At 43.4% G+C, this 15,176-nt stretch overlaps 1 protein-coding gene across 1 annotated transcript in view; it reads right to left on the bottom strand.

Moving 5' to 3' along the window:
- The window catches only part of COL4A1 (collagen type IV alpha 1 chain), a 185,302-nt gene that overhangs the window by 157,850 nt on the left and 12,276 nt on the right, over positions 1–15,176 (bottom strand). The window lies entirely within an intron of this gene.

Raw genomic sequence — 15,176 nt, forward strand, 5'->3', positions numbered from 1 at the left:
TTTTAAATAATATATTTGTTGGAAGCCACCCTGAGCCCACTAGCTGGAAGGGCGGGGTATAAGCCGAATAAAATAAACAAACAAACCAATAGACCCGGATGGCTCATTCCTGAGCAGTTAAGAAGTGGGTGGTGGGGTTTAGACACTCCAGACTCCACTTTGCAGTGGCAAGGTGTTGGGATGACAACACACAACCCTCCCCAGCCCCCAAAGCTCCACAGTAGCCTGGGATGAGCTAAGATGCAAAAAAAAATTGATGGGAAGTTTGTGAAACTATTAATGTGAAAGAGGAGGGAGGGCTAAGCACCCTGGAAGCTATGTTACATTTAAACAAAAAACCCAACTTGCATTTATGAATAAGCCTCAGTGACACGCAATGGCTCATGCAAAATTAATTAGGATGGAAATGTATTGGCCACATAAGCTGGCTGTGTCAAACTGCCTGCCTATGTAGATTTGCAAAGCCAAGAAGTACTTTGGATTCCACTTTGGCTGGGAAATCAGACCATTTCCTTACAATCAGCTGGAATGTTAGCTCAATACATGCTCTATTATGAATAATGGTCCAAGTTAAATTTGGGCTCCTTTTCATTTGAAAACATCTTTCAGTTCAGCTGCATTCCCCAACTTCCTTTTAACTCCCACACTGCCCTTCCCCAATAATAAAAATTAATTTGCAAGTATGCTAGAGCAGAAAAACTTTGACACAATTAATGTGTGGCAATAAAATGGACATGCTGCGTTGAGGCACTGCTGTCGCGTGGGAGTATATGCATAATTTATTGTTGGTGATGGCAGAGAAATCTCTAGACTACACATACGTACATACATATAATATACACAATCACACAGGGTTCATTTCGTAGAAAAAGAGCTGCAGGAACTCATTAGCATAACTCATTAGCACAACTCTTTTGCATATGCCACGCCCCTTGCCATCACCGGAAGTCTGTCATTAGCATAACTGATTTGCATATGTGCCACCCCCTGACATCACCTATCCTGGCTATTTTGGACCCAATCCTGGCCATTCAGGGCCAAAATTGGGTCAAAAATGGCAAAAAGGGGCTGAAAATGGCTGAAAAGGGCCCCAGAATGGTCAGGAGTGGGCCGCTGCTGAGCGGGAGAGTGATCCACCACCCATCAGAGGCCCAATCTGAGCTGTTTTGGCCCCAATCCTGGCTGTTTTGGGCCAGATCCTGGCCATTTGGGGCCCAAATTGGGCAAAACGGGCACAAAATGGCCAAAAATCAGGTGGGCGGGGCCACCTGATGTGACTTTTTTGGAGAAGTACCAGAACTGCGTTCCTGCATGTTCCCCCTCAAAATGAGCCCCGCAATCACACATATATAAAATAGAACACACACACATTTTGTGGGGGGGGGGGCGGGGTCATGGACAAAAAAGACAATCTTTCTACAAACCTGAAAAATGCCCCAGATTTGTAAAAAAAAAAAAAAAAAAAAAAATTGGGACAAAACCCTTAGGGAATGTATCCCTCATTGAAGGACAGGCAAATATCATATTTTTCCCACCCACCTCCAATGGTCAAACAGACAAAGGCTTTATTTGTAACCCACATGTCAAGGGTAGCATTGCAGACTGGGACGTACAGACAGAGGCAAATGCTACTTTCTCCCTCCCACGTGCCTGATGCATGGCAACATCTTCTCATTAATCCGTGTGCAGAACAATCAATAAGATAAAGAGGAAAACGAGAGAGACGTCTTACAGAACATGTCCGAATATCCACCCACCCCGGTCAGGATAGAAGCAGACATGGCACAGGAGGGAAGGGATAAAAGTTCCGCCCCCTGCCCACACTGGTCTCCGCTTTGAAACTGGATTTCAGTAAACATTTTTTAAAAACCATTTAAAGGATTAATGGAAATACACAACTTGCACAAATAAAGGCATGCAACATCTGCCAGTCCTACTTTTTGGAGCGTCTTCTCCCATGGCCAATGCTCCCTCAACCCTCTTGGGGGTGGGGGAGTAACTTTTCAGGCGTTCCTTTAGGGTTGCCAGTCTCCAGGATGGGCCTGGAGTTCTCTCCATAGTACAACTGATCTCCAGACTAAAATGGCAGCTTTGGAGAGTGGATTCTATGGCATCACATCTCTGAGCCCCCCTCCCCAAACTACACTCATCCTAGGCAAAATTCCCAGATCTTCAAGAAAGGTTAAATTTAAATATGTATAGCCCTCCTCCAATCTAAGGAGCCTTTTCCCCACTAAAAGAAGAGCCACTTGAGTAGAGGAGTCATTGGAGGGTGGTTGGATCCGCCCCATAGTCAACAATACCTGTTGAAGGAACTGTTAAAAATGGTTCTTCACAGGGGTCATTTCGTAGAAAAAGAGCTGGAGGAACTCATTAGCATAACTCATTAGCATATGCCCACACCCCTTGCCATCACCGGAACTGTGTCATTAGCATAACTGATTTGCATATGCCACACCCCCTGACATCACCTATCCTGGCTATTTTGGACCCAATCCTAGCCATTCAAGGCATAAATTGGGCCCAAAATGGCAAGAAGGGGCTGAAAATGGCCAAAAAGGGGCCCAAAATTGTCAGGCTCGGGCCGCTGCTGAGCAGGAGAGTGATCCACCACCTGTCAGAGGCCCTATCTGGGCTGTTTCGGCCCCAATCCAGGCAGAAACAGGCCCAAAATGGCTGAGTCAGGTGGGCGGGGCCACCTGTCATGTGACCTCTTTGGGGAACTGCCCGAACTGTGTTCCTGTGCATTCCCCCTCAAAATGAGCCCTGGTTCTTCATCTGAAACTCACTGTGGCTGCACCTGAATTTGTTATTGTGCATTTTTAAATGTATATGTTGCTACCTTGACGTGTAATGTTTTTATCGTATTAAATATTGTTATCCTGACAGAAATTAGTTGTGCTTCATATGCACTTCTTTGTTCTGGTTTTCAGCTTTCTTTCCATCACTGCTCTTTTTTCCCCTCCAGCCGCATCAGCTGTTTTCCATTTATGGTTTCCAAAGAGAGGATTGTTTAGAAGATACAAAACAATGCAAGAATGTATTCTTCCAAACCAACATCGTTTTACTGCGACAAGGAAGTGCTAAACATCAAACCATCTGCATTCTTCTTCCCAGATTTCCTCTCCCCCATTATGTTTGCCGGAGAGCAGATTACCGTTCACGAAACAGTTCATAGAGGAGAAGACTCTTGGCCAAATATATCTGGCTAAAAGACAAATCCTTATGCAGCTGCCTGGAACCTCCCCAAGTGGGATCCTGCTGGGATCCCAATAGAAGGACGCATGCATGGAACCCTTGCCTGTGGGATTTCATGCATCTTTTCTTTCTCTCCACTAGTACAAAATATAACTGTGTTCTTACGCAACCTTTTCTTAAGCCTGGACCAATGTGGTTCCTATCAGCCTCCTTCACAGAATCACTTAGAACACCAAGTACCAAAATTTTAATGATTCTCTCGTTATTTTTTACAGAGATTGTTGCAACATTCTTCTTGTTGATGATCTTACTTCTGCCCGTGAGGCTGTCCACTCACAGTCTCTCTACACAAGACATCTGACACGTGAAGAACACATGTCAGGAGATGCAATGGTAGCTGAGAAGGGTAGTTTAAGAAGACAGAGCTGACGGCAAGGCAAAGGCTTTGCTAAACACTGGAGCTGTGTGAAGGGGCTGTGAAATGCCAGAAGGGAAACTTCAGCCCATTATAAGCTCTCTAGGTCCAAGCCTGGCTCCGGAAGGCAGCTCCATCCCATTTCCATTCCTCATTGCCCTCTGGTTGCGATCCCACAGTTTTCCACTGGAGAGGTGACAGCCTTCTGGGAGGCGAAGATGAAATTAACAAACCCTCTGAGGAGCGATCTCTGCGGCTCTGTCTTTTTAAACTAAGCTTCCCGGCTAACATTGTGTCTCCCTACACTTAACGAACTCCCAACGAAGTGTCTCATATAGAGAGACTCTCAGTCTTAAAGGCTGCCACTTGTTGGATAGTTTCCATTTGATCAGATCATATTACTCCTTAAGCCTGTTCTCTTCACTCACTTCCTCTTGCTTCTCCTCTTCAATTAAAGCTTCTCGTACTTACTTCTGAACATTTGTTATGTTCTCGCTTCTCTGCTCTAGCTTCCTTTCTTACACTGTATGACCTTCCTCAGAATCAAAACCTTCACTCTTGGTACAATCTTCCATTAAACCAAGGATTACCTAATCTATTCTGTACCTGTGACTCTTTTCCTTTGCAACTCCCTGCCACTAGGAAAGTCCTTCCTTTCATCTGGCCAGGATTGCTAGACTCCCACTGGAGGGTGAGGGACCTATGCTCAGCTCCTTGGGATCAAGCAAACAAGCTCACAGAGCACCGTGATCAACTAACTAAGACCTGCACGAAATCAATCAAGTGGATCAGTCTCAAGAATATAATGTATACATTGAAATACAATTCAAGGTCCAAAAACGCTGGCAAAGTATAAGGCATGGAGGGCAATCTAAACTCTCCTCTGTTTGGAGATCAGAGATCACCAGCCATGTGACCATTTTCTCCAAGGGCAACCCACTGAGTTCCACCACCTCTTTTCCCAGAAAAAAAGCCCTGCCTCACACATACACTAAACAGCTAAGAATCCATATGGTCCCACTCTGCCACTGACAACAATTGTAAATATAACCAGTTTCTGATAACAGAGGTTACTCATTTGGAAGCCTTCTTGCCACCTTGATTTGTATCGGCTCCTCCAGAGCGAAGGCTTTTGTTCTACGGAAGAGCACACAGCATAAGAAGGGAAGCTAGAAGTAGAGATCCGTGAAAACATGACCAATGTTCAGAAGTAAGTTACAAGGAGCTGCTCACCTCACAACCAAGTCAAGGGAACTACCGTGATTAATGCCCCCAAGGGGACTGGGAGCTTGGTCTGAAGAACTCCACATTCCCTTTTAAAGCTTGTCCTTGAGGTCATGCAGGCCCAGCCCGGCAACTGAGAGACTCTGTCTGTCCTCATGTCCAGTGCACTGGAAGAAGAGCTGCTCCAAGCTAGTTTTGGCCGGCTCTCTAAGCTGCCTTGAGAACAGGGCTGGATAAAATTGTTTTGATAAACAAACCACATAAAATTTTATGATGGGGAATTTCAAGGCAGAATTAAGCACCTGACAGAGAATTAATCATGTTTCTATAGAGATCTTTTTTGTCCACCCTCTGTGTAAACATCCAAAATAATGAAATAACAACTATAGAAACTGGTGTGTGTGATGTGTTCTTAAAGCTGTAGCCAGAAACAACACAATAATGTGGTTATTTTATAAAGGAGTTGTGGGTCTAGAACAACTGCTGTGAAACATCCCCAGATGAGGAATCGACGACAAACTAATTTATGGAAGAAAACTTAAGTAGTAGAATTTGAGATATTTGAACACAAATATGTAGGCCCTTAGTTAGGATGGCCAGCCTTCATGTGGGGCCTGGTAATCTCCCAGAATTGCATATGTTCTCCAGACGACAAAGATTAGTTCCCCTGGAGAAAATGGCTGCTTTGGAACGTGGATTCTGACATTATACTGCACTGAGCTCCCTCCCATCCCCCCTCTCCCCAGGCTTTACCTCCTAATCTCCAGGAATTTCCAAACCCAGAGTTGGCAACCCTACCGTTGGCCACTGTACTCCTAATTGTCAAGGCTTGTCTCTACCATGGTATCTAAGAGACAAATGCTGGACTCCACCACGTTGTGCTTATCCACTGGAAGTTCATATATGTGTCTGTGACTATGCATGGCTGCCACATAAATCTTTCAAGACTATTGTCACTAAATTCTGCCCAACTGAATATAAGCAGATTTGCATAGCCATCTAGAATAAAAATCAATCTTGTTTGCAGGACACCTTTGAACAACAACAACAAAATAACAATAACTGATTTATATACCGCCCTTTGGGACAACTTAACACCCACTCAGAGCGGTTTCCAAAGAATGTCATCATCCCCACAACAATAATCACCCTGTGAGGTGGGTGGGGCTGAGAGAGCTCTGAGAGAGCTGTGACTGACCCAAGGTCACCCAGCTGGCTTCAAGTGGAGGAGTGGGGAATCAAACCCCGTTCTCCAGATTAGATTCCTGCTGCTCTTAACCACTACACCAAACTGGCTCTCGGTATCTTGGCTTTGGGAGCAGAATCTGGACCTCGAGTCTGTCAGCTTTAAATTTTGATTAGAATATATGCTAAATTAAAAACGGCTGTGCATGAGATCTAGTTCAAAAGAATAAACTTGTGTACAAATAAATAAACTGGACTTTAAAGGCATTTGGCAAAGTTGCTGTCTGTCTTATCCTTGCGCATACAGTTAAGCTTTGTTCTCCAATTAACAAGAAAATCTTTCCATTAGCCTAGAAGATCATGGCTCAGGCACAAGAGAAGCACCATGGAAAGGTCAGGAGTGAAATGCCTCTTCAAGATCCCAAGCAACCTTAAAAATAAAACACATCTCTAAAGCGGAAATGATCTAGAAACACAATATCATCCTTATTCTTTTGAAAACCTAAGAACAATCATCCACTTATACGCTAAAGAACATGCCCAAAGCTGATGCAGAAGACGCATGACAGTAAAAAAATCTTAAGGCGTGTTCTCAAAGAATCAACACATTTTATCTGTTGTCCCTGTTATACAGGAATGAAGGCAACCCAGAACGAATGACAAAATTCACCAGGAAAAGGCACTATGACCTTCTCCAAGGTTGATTCTATGCTCCATGCAATGCTAGCAGTGCAAACTGTATAACAGACCAGAATTTCCTAACATGTTGCCTGTGGATGCCATGGCACTCTCTGTGCTTCTCTTGGTGCCCACCAAGTTTTTCAGAAGATCGACACCAAAGGCAGAGCTTCTTATTGGCTGCCTTGAAAGGATTTTCCTCTAGTAGATGAGGAGTATTGGTAAACTCCTGAGCTTTCCTTAGTATGTGGTTCCATTTCCCCCTCAGGATTACCTTCTTCCAGGAGGTGTGATGAGGGAGGCATTCCATTTGGGCCTGCCTACTGAGGCAGCCATTTTGGGTTTGACTTTATCTCCTGTGGCAGTCCTCACCAACCCCTCTCAAAATCTCAAAGCTGCCTGCAGGCTCAGATAGCTTGGGGACTGCTGTGATAGAACATCCGTGGCCCTGAGTAGAGCACCTGAAGGTCCACAGAAATGACTCCAGCCCCCCAGCTGATACATCAGCAAAAAGGAAGAGCAAGAAAGTTCAAAGGAGCTTTGAAAAGCAAGAGAGCTGAAACTAGTAAGATGGTCCTCCAAAGACTGCCAAAATCAGTCCTACGGCAGGTGGCACTGACTCATCTTCAGCTGTGTGAATGCTGAACATACAGCATTTCACACCCCACACCATAGCCAACAAACAATTCAAGATTGAATTAAAATGGTAACCTTTCATGAAAATATTCATTGTTGTTATTCTAAAGTACCAAATCCTCAAGATGCTTTTAAAAAAACCCCAATTCTGCTAGCATGGGAGAATCAAAATAAAGACAGACATAAGAGGATCTGGGAAGAACAAAAAGACAGGAACAAGTTGTCAATTTACACAGCACACTAGACATGTTTCTTGTACCACAATAGAAGCTTAAGGGCAGTGTCTCTATAAAGGGGAGTGGAATGTCATTCTCCCCCCTCACAAAAATCAAATGCCCTTTGGCAGTCTGTGTTTCTAGCAGACAGGAACAATTCTTGCTATTTGAGAGGACCTGTGTCAAGTTAAGCAACCTGCCCATTGTTTCTGTAGGATGTGATCTATAGCAGCAGGATATATTTGATTTCCTAAACAGTATCCTGGTATGCACTTTGCACTCAAATGTCAAACTCACTGGGTATTTTCCATTTTTTTCAAATTATTTTATTGCTAATTTGGCAATCTATGCAGGTATCCTAAAGAGGTTGTTGAATAACTCTGTGATGCCTGGTTCTGTAGACAGGGTCTCGCAGGAGATTGCCACATAAAAGGCCACCTGGGAAAACCTACTCTGAAGCCCTGAAGGATACAGGGTCTGTCATAGGTTTCCAGAATATTCAGTTCTAAAAAATTATTCTGACTGCGGTAAGGAACAGCAAGGCATCATGACATACGATAAAAGGGTGTCAAAAATCATGCCAACTGGATCTCTGGAGCTGTACCATTAACAAAATATTAATCCTTAGTTCCCTGTCATGAATTGTACGTTCCCTGTCTGATCCATTATTGAAAGTGTTCTTGATTCCAACCAGCAATTTGTTCTCCGGAAGATCAGGTACTGACCTGTCCTTCAAGCAAACAATGTATCTCTGAACAATGGTAGTTTCTGAGAACAGTGTACATAACTGCAACAAAACCTTTCTTCCTGTCCAAGCATAAAAATAGACCACTCACTATGCTTTCCACCACTATTTTTTTTAAAGTCACATCGACACAGCATGAAGAACTCTCAGGAGATCCAAAATGGCATGTGGAGAACTCTCAGGAGATCCAAAATGGCACGTGTGTCTTTAGCTCCAAACCAACCTCGAGATGTTCTTCTCGAAAGGGGCGGCCAAACCTTGCCTCAGGAGCCATAGGCAGTTCTTAAACAGGAAAAGTGGCTCATTGGCCAATATTCTTTCTCCCTTTTCATGAGTGGTTATTTTCCCCTACTCAAATGCACTCATCGGCTCTTGCAGAGGCCTCTTTCTGCAATTAGCAGTGGCCGTGATCAGTGGTAGGAGAAAAAAAGAGTCCAGTAGCACCTTTAAGACTAACCAACTTTACTGTAGCATGAAGTCTGCTACTACAGACTAACGCGGCTAACTCCTCTGGTAGGAGAGTTTGTGAAAGGATTCTCTCCACTCCACCCCAAGATGAGAAGGCCCAGAGGGAAACCGGAAAAATGCAAAACTTTTTTTTCTGGGGCCCTTTTTTCAATAGAAAAAAATGGGAAATTTGAGGAGTACTGAAAAACATCTCCTATGAAATATTTTGTCTTTTAGAATAAATGAAATGTTTTTAAAAACAAGGTGAGCATGCTGTAGACATAAACAGCTCTTAAATCCAAGATGCAGTTCTGCACCTAGAAGGAAACGTAATCCTCACAAGGGGAGCTTGCAGGCTATTCACTGCTTCTCAACTCTCGTATGCCTTCTGCTATCCTTTTGCTCTGACTCTAGGGTTGCCAGCTTCCAGGACAGGCATTGAGATCTCCTGGAATTATAACTGATCTCCAGATAGCTCCGTTTGCCTAGAGAAAATGGCTGCTTTGGAGAGTGGACTCTATGGTATTATACTTTGTTGAGGTCCCTCCCTTCCCCAAATCCTGCCCTTCCTAGGCTCCACCCCCCCAATCTCTAGGATTTTCCCAACTCAAGAGTTGGCACCTCTACTTGACTCTTCTCGTTGTTAACCTTTTCACCTCTATGACTAATAACAAGATAATACACAACTGAATATTTCAAAGCTTTAATATTATAAAGTTTAACTATTTATTAAAATATGCTACTAGTTTTATTGTGCATTTGTCATTCTTTTTCTGACCAAATAATACATTTTTGTTATTTACCACAAAGCTTATGTTTTCTGTTTAACTTCCATCCCCCCCCTTTCAGATAGCAAAAATGAAGGAACATGTGCTAAAGTAACATGGGGGTGCATCAGCTTGCAGTTTTCTCCCAAACATCTGGTATATTTGCAATTTTGCTTGTAAAAAACTAAGGCATTTATAACTTTTTTTTCCAAATTTTATTTTTGATTCTAAGATTTACAACATATAATATTGATGTTTCATATGAGTTATATAACAGAATGAATTACAGATAACAGATCATATTATCAGAGCCAATTAAACATATTAAGTTTAAACTAACAATACAAGCTGCAAATGAAAGAGCTATGAGCAGCAACATTCTATTAATGATGTCAGCATGTACTCCATGGCTGAACATTGCACACAACAGAGAGTAACCTTAGATATCTTATACTGTTAAGATAGCTAAATTGTATAGACAGAAGAGTTTCAGATAAACTGGGTTTTGGGGGAAAATATCTTCTTTGGTAATGTGCTCAAGAAATGGGAGCCATTTCTCAATGAACTCAGTTGTTTTAAGGTAAATTTCAGATTGGAGAAGACCATCTGAAACCAGGCATTTATAACTTTTAAAATCCATAAGTATGCCAAGTATTGTAATTTTATAAGCTGTTGTTAAAGCAGTAAAACTTAGTTTAGGCTTGACAGGACAGTAAGCATTGCATATATTTCAATTACCCCCAAAATTTTGGGGCTTTTTTTCCTGAAAAAAAAAAGTTTTTGTTCTGGGGTTTTAAAATGTCCAGGAATTTTATGTCTCTCCCCCTTTTAATTGTTGCAAGACTGTAGAAAGGACAGGTGGGGTGAAGTGAATGGAGAATTCCGTTCAGCAGCGGTGCCAGCATTTTCATGCCCAACCTTGCCCCATTCATTACTCCGGTACACCTTCACCACTTGAATGGCACAAGTGAAAGATGAATGCAGAATTCCCTGTCAGGTCTGTTCCTTTCACTCATTTCTGCTTGCTTAATTTTCGTGTCCAACTGACCTCTTTTGGGAGGAGGGAATAACACTACCTTCTCACCCCTCCCCAGGTCGGAGACCCAAAGCTGTTGCTACGAGTGAAAGAGGAAGAATGGCTACAACCCATGCCTACACATGTCTACTCAGAAGGAAGTCCCACTGGATTCAATGGAGTTTAACCCCAAGAAAGTTTGCACTGATGGGGGGAGGTGGTGACAGGAAGTGGAGAACCTGAGAGAAGATGGGCTGGGGGAAAATATGGTTGGGGGATAAAGTCCAGAAGATTTGATCAGTGAGGTCTGATTGTCTAGGCGTCTTCATTCTGTGGAAGAATACAACCCAGAGCACGCCACTCTCTCTTGTCTCCCAAAGTGCAAGGAAGACGACCAAGGTTATTTTGGAGTTGCATTCCTGAAGGTCTGTTATCAGCTTCTGCACCTCACTGAAAAAATTCTGCTGTGTTTCTCCCCACAACCTGAAACAAATTTCATAAACGGAGGGTCCTTGTCCCCCATTCTTTCCTACATGAGAAGCTCAAAACAAAAAAAAAATACTTTAATACTAAAATTTGGCGTATTATGGACCAGTATCTTTATTCTGTCAGCATCTTAAATGTTTTATAAGGTGCAGTGTTAGCAACAGCAAAAAAAGCACGTCTTTGTGGCTCTTGAACTTCTGAAAATTATCATAAGCAGAAGGACAGTAAGTTTGACCACACCTGTGATACTGTATTTATAATTTAAACAGCGCTTTCTGCTTTTCTTTTAAAAGTATTCCATGCTCTTGATTATATTCAGCATTGCCTCAAACTTTTTAACATCTCACAGCTCTGTGTGGGCCTTTTCCATGGTCTCCTAAGGAGAAAGTACTTCCAATATTCCAGGATTTGGTAACAGATAATGTCTTTGAATCTTTATTGCTTCTTAATCGGAAAAAAATCCAAATAAGATGCTTAAAAGCCCACTTCCGTAGGCTTAATATTTTTGAATAGATGTCTATGAGAGGAGCTTCCACTTCAGTGAAAAAGGTTTTATTCACTCATTATGCTTCTGAGGAGCTCAGGGCAACATATGTGAAGTAATCCCATCTTCTCCTAATAGGCATACAAAACGGATTATGCTGAGAGACGCTAAATTTCCCCATGTGAACGGAGCACATCTCTTGACTTCGGCATCTAAATCAAACATCACCACTCTATCCCCTTCTTTCTCTCCATCCAGTGCTGCTTCATACAACTGTTGAGTACTTGGAGCGCCAGGCTTACATTCACCATTCCTTTGCAAGTCCAAAAAGCACTGATGCTGCCCCCGGGCCTCCAAACTGGAACCCAAACAACTAGTTCTAAGGCTGTGGAAATTCAAATAAATAATTTTTTAAAACATTAATTAGATCTGGAGGGAGCTGGGAAGGGATCTGTCCTAAAAAAGGACGTTAGATCAATGGACTTCCAAGCCTCATGCTACTGGGCACCTGAATTGCTAACCCATGCCTTATCCTCAGGGCTCATTTCGAGGGGGAACGCGCAGGAATGCAGTTCTGGCAGTTCCCCAAAGAGGTCACATGATACGTGGCTCCACCCACCTGACTCTCAGCCATTTGGGGCCTATTTCGGCCTGGATTGGGGCTGAAACGGCCCAGATCGGGCCTCTGACGGGTGGTGGATCACTATCCCGCTCAGCAGCAGCCCGATCCTGACCATTTTGAGCCCCTTTTGAGCCATTTTCAGCCCCTTTTTGCCATTTTGGGTCCATCTTCAGCGCTGAATGGCCAGAATTGGGTCCAAAACAGCCAGGATAGGTGATGTCAGGGGGTGTGGCATATGCAAATCAGTTATGCTAATGGCACTCTTCTGGTGCTGTCAAAGGGTGTGGCATATGCTAATGAGTTATGCTAATGAGTTCCTCCAGCTCTTTTTCTACGAAATGACCCTTGCTTATCCTACGCTCTGTAATATTTAAGCCAGAACTGAGGTCATTCTACAGATTGCAGGAAGTTTTAAGGTCTCCCACAGCATTAAGGGTTGTTGTTTTTTGTGATTTAGCAGCTGTGCGTTTGTCAGATTGTCTTTGTAAACCTCATGGGACATCTGCACATGGAACTCCATAGTTGAGATGTCTAATTTACAAAAGAGTACATCCTGCATCCCAAAGTACCACAGAAGGAAAGCAGGCAGGAAGCCGCTGGGAAGTTGACTCAGTTCTGTTTTTTTGTTCTCTGTTAAGAGTTTGTTTGCAAAGATTGGTGGGTGGAATGGACAGGGCCAGTGGCAACACGCTCTCCAGCTGCGTGTCCGCAGCCAAGAGACTCTCTGTGTGACCAAAAGGCACTTAGTTGCTTGTGTGTATATCCATATATCATAACCCACAGTAGAAACTGAACATACAAAGCCTGCTCACGGACATTTAATTGGATGATGTCCTGTTTTTAGATAATTTTTGGAAATTCGTGAAAATGGGTCTGCATCAAATTCAGAGAACTGTTGAGTTTCAGTCCAGATCAGTGGTGGTGGTGGGGAGGCCATTTGGAAACCCATTTATTTATTTGTTTGTTTGTTTGTTTATTTATTTTATTTCATTATATTTCTATTCTGCCCTCCCTGCAAATGGGTTCAGGGTGGATTGCAAGAGCTAAAACACATAGTCAACAACATAACAGAAGTTCACAATTCATAAAAGCATATTAAAATTGCAGTCCACATATAAATTACAGTTCCCTTAAACTTAATTTCAGTCAATTAAAACAGAATTCTAAAACGGCAAGGCGACCACGGCAAACTTCACTTGCTTTTAATTATATTCGAGCACTTTTCTGCAATACTGCATTTCTGATATAGAAAGATAGTAACAAATAGTGGCATATCTAAAAGGTAGAAAATGTAGAAAACGTCACAAAAGATGGGGGAAGGACGTCTTCATGAAGAGCAGTTGGCTTTTTGTTTGCCCCCTTCCCCTTCAAGAATGGCCTTTTCCACATGACCTTAATGGGATGGCCTGCTAACAGAACTTTCGTGAGTTATTTCACTCACTGCATACGTCATCTTTTCCCATGCGCGAGCCGGTTGAGATGATCCCGGTCTTTAAGCGTTTTTTGTGAAACCTGTTTTGTTCCTTTTTTATTTTGGATGCTGTTTTTCTCACGCAATTATCTACCATATCAATGCTTCTGGAGGCTTTTCACTTCAGAAGAGCCCTCCCACAAATCTCCAGCCCCTCCTCTCGCCATTACTCTTCCTACCCCCAGACACAAGCAAGCATCTGGCTCACACGCACAATCATATAATCCCCCCTTTTAAACTTTTTAACATAATCCTTGCACTATTACGATATCTACATATACAAAGGGAATCATACTGCAGTGCTTGCAACATTGGATCACTTATCAATTGGACTGTCAATCACAACGGGCCCTAGCAGCACTCCCCCCCCCCCGCGCTTCCCTCCGTGGCATCAGTTGGAGGGGGGATCAGGGAAGAGATCAGGGGCTCCTCTTCCTCTGGCCCCTCGGCCGCCGCTCGGCTTGTACAGGGCCCTCCCAAGGCCCTGTGGAGGTGTCGGGGAGCCCCGCCCCAGCTGCTGCAGGACCTTGGGAGGGCCTCGTCGCTGTGCTGAGCCTTTCCATGTCTCTGGGAGCCTGAGGAGGCATTGGGGAGGCAAACTGTTTCGCCCTCGACTCGCTTTTTATCTCTGCATACTATGCTTGCATGGGGATAAGGAGTGGTCAGTTGCATGGTTTGCCTTTTATATAGTAGGATATGGAATCGTGCGATCGTGATACTCTACTGTTTGCATACTTATGAAACACTTTTGCATTTAAAACTTTGAGTGGAAAATCAACGGTAGAGAATGCTGTACTACACATGCCCAGTTTCCAAAGAAGCTGAAAGACGGGACAATGGTATAGTGCAATCCCACATACACCCCCCCCCCCGAAAAAGGTAAGTTGGGTGGGAATGTGCCAACATCATTTGTGACAAAGTGCAAATAAAGAATGCATTTTCTGTTTTCTGACCTTTTTTTCCACAACAAACACCCACAAAACACGCATAAGGACAATGCATGTGAACGGTGAGTTCTCAAAGTGGATTGGGAAGACGAGGCTTTGGGACTCGGAAAATCCGAAAAAAATTGGAGCATGTGGAAGCGGCCAACATTTCTTCAGCTCCTGAAATGCATCTTAGCTGTGCTTCCAAACAGTATCTGGTTGTTGCTCCACCCACAACCATTTTTGCTTCTAAACCTATTAAGTGCAGGATGCTTTCTCTCTTTCCTTAGTGAGAAGAGTTTGTTACTAGATGAGGAAGGTGAGAAGATTGCGTAATGGCTGCTACTGCCACAAAGACATTTTGTCCTAGGGAGATGTAGTGTACCTGAAACACCCCCTCAAGTGAAAGGCTGAAGGTTGTAACCATCATAAACATGGTGCCCGTGGATGCCAGGCCATCTACTTGCTTCAAACCAAACAGCCGCCAACCCTGGCTGTCTTCCACTTCACTGGAGCAGGAAGTACTTCAGAAGAAACCAGAAGGAACTACCTTTGTGTCTGTAGAGAGCACACATTTGAAAACAGCAGCCTCCATTATTCAGGGAATGCGTGCCTGAAATCTCCTAACATTCTGTAGCACCCTCCCAGTCTTTTCTGATTGG

Source organism: Eublepharis macularius, chromosome 1, assembly GCF_028583425.1.
Source record: "Eublepharis macularius isolate TG4126 chromosome 1, MPM_Emac_v1.0, whole genome shotgun sequence".
Classification (NCBI taxonomy): domain Eukaryota; kingdom Metazoa; phylum Chordata; class Lepidosauria; order Squamata; family Eublepharidae; genus Eublepharis; species Eublepharis macularius.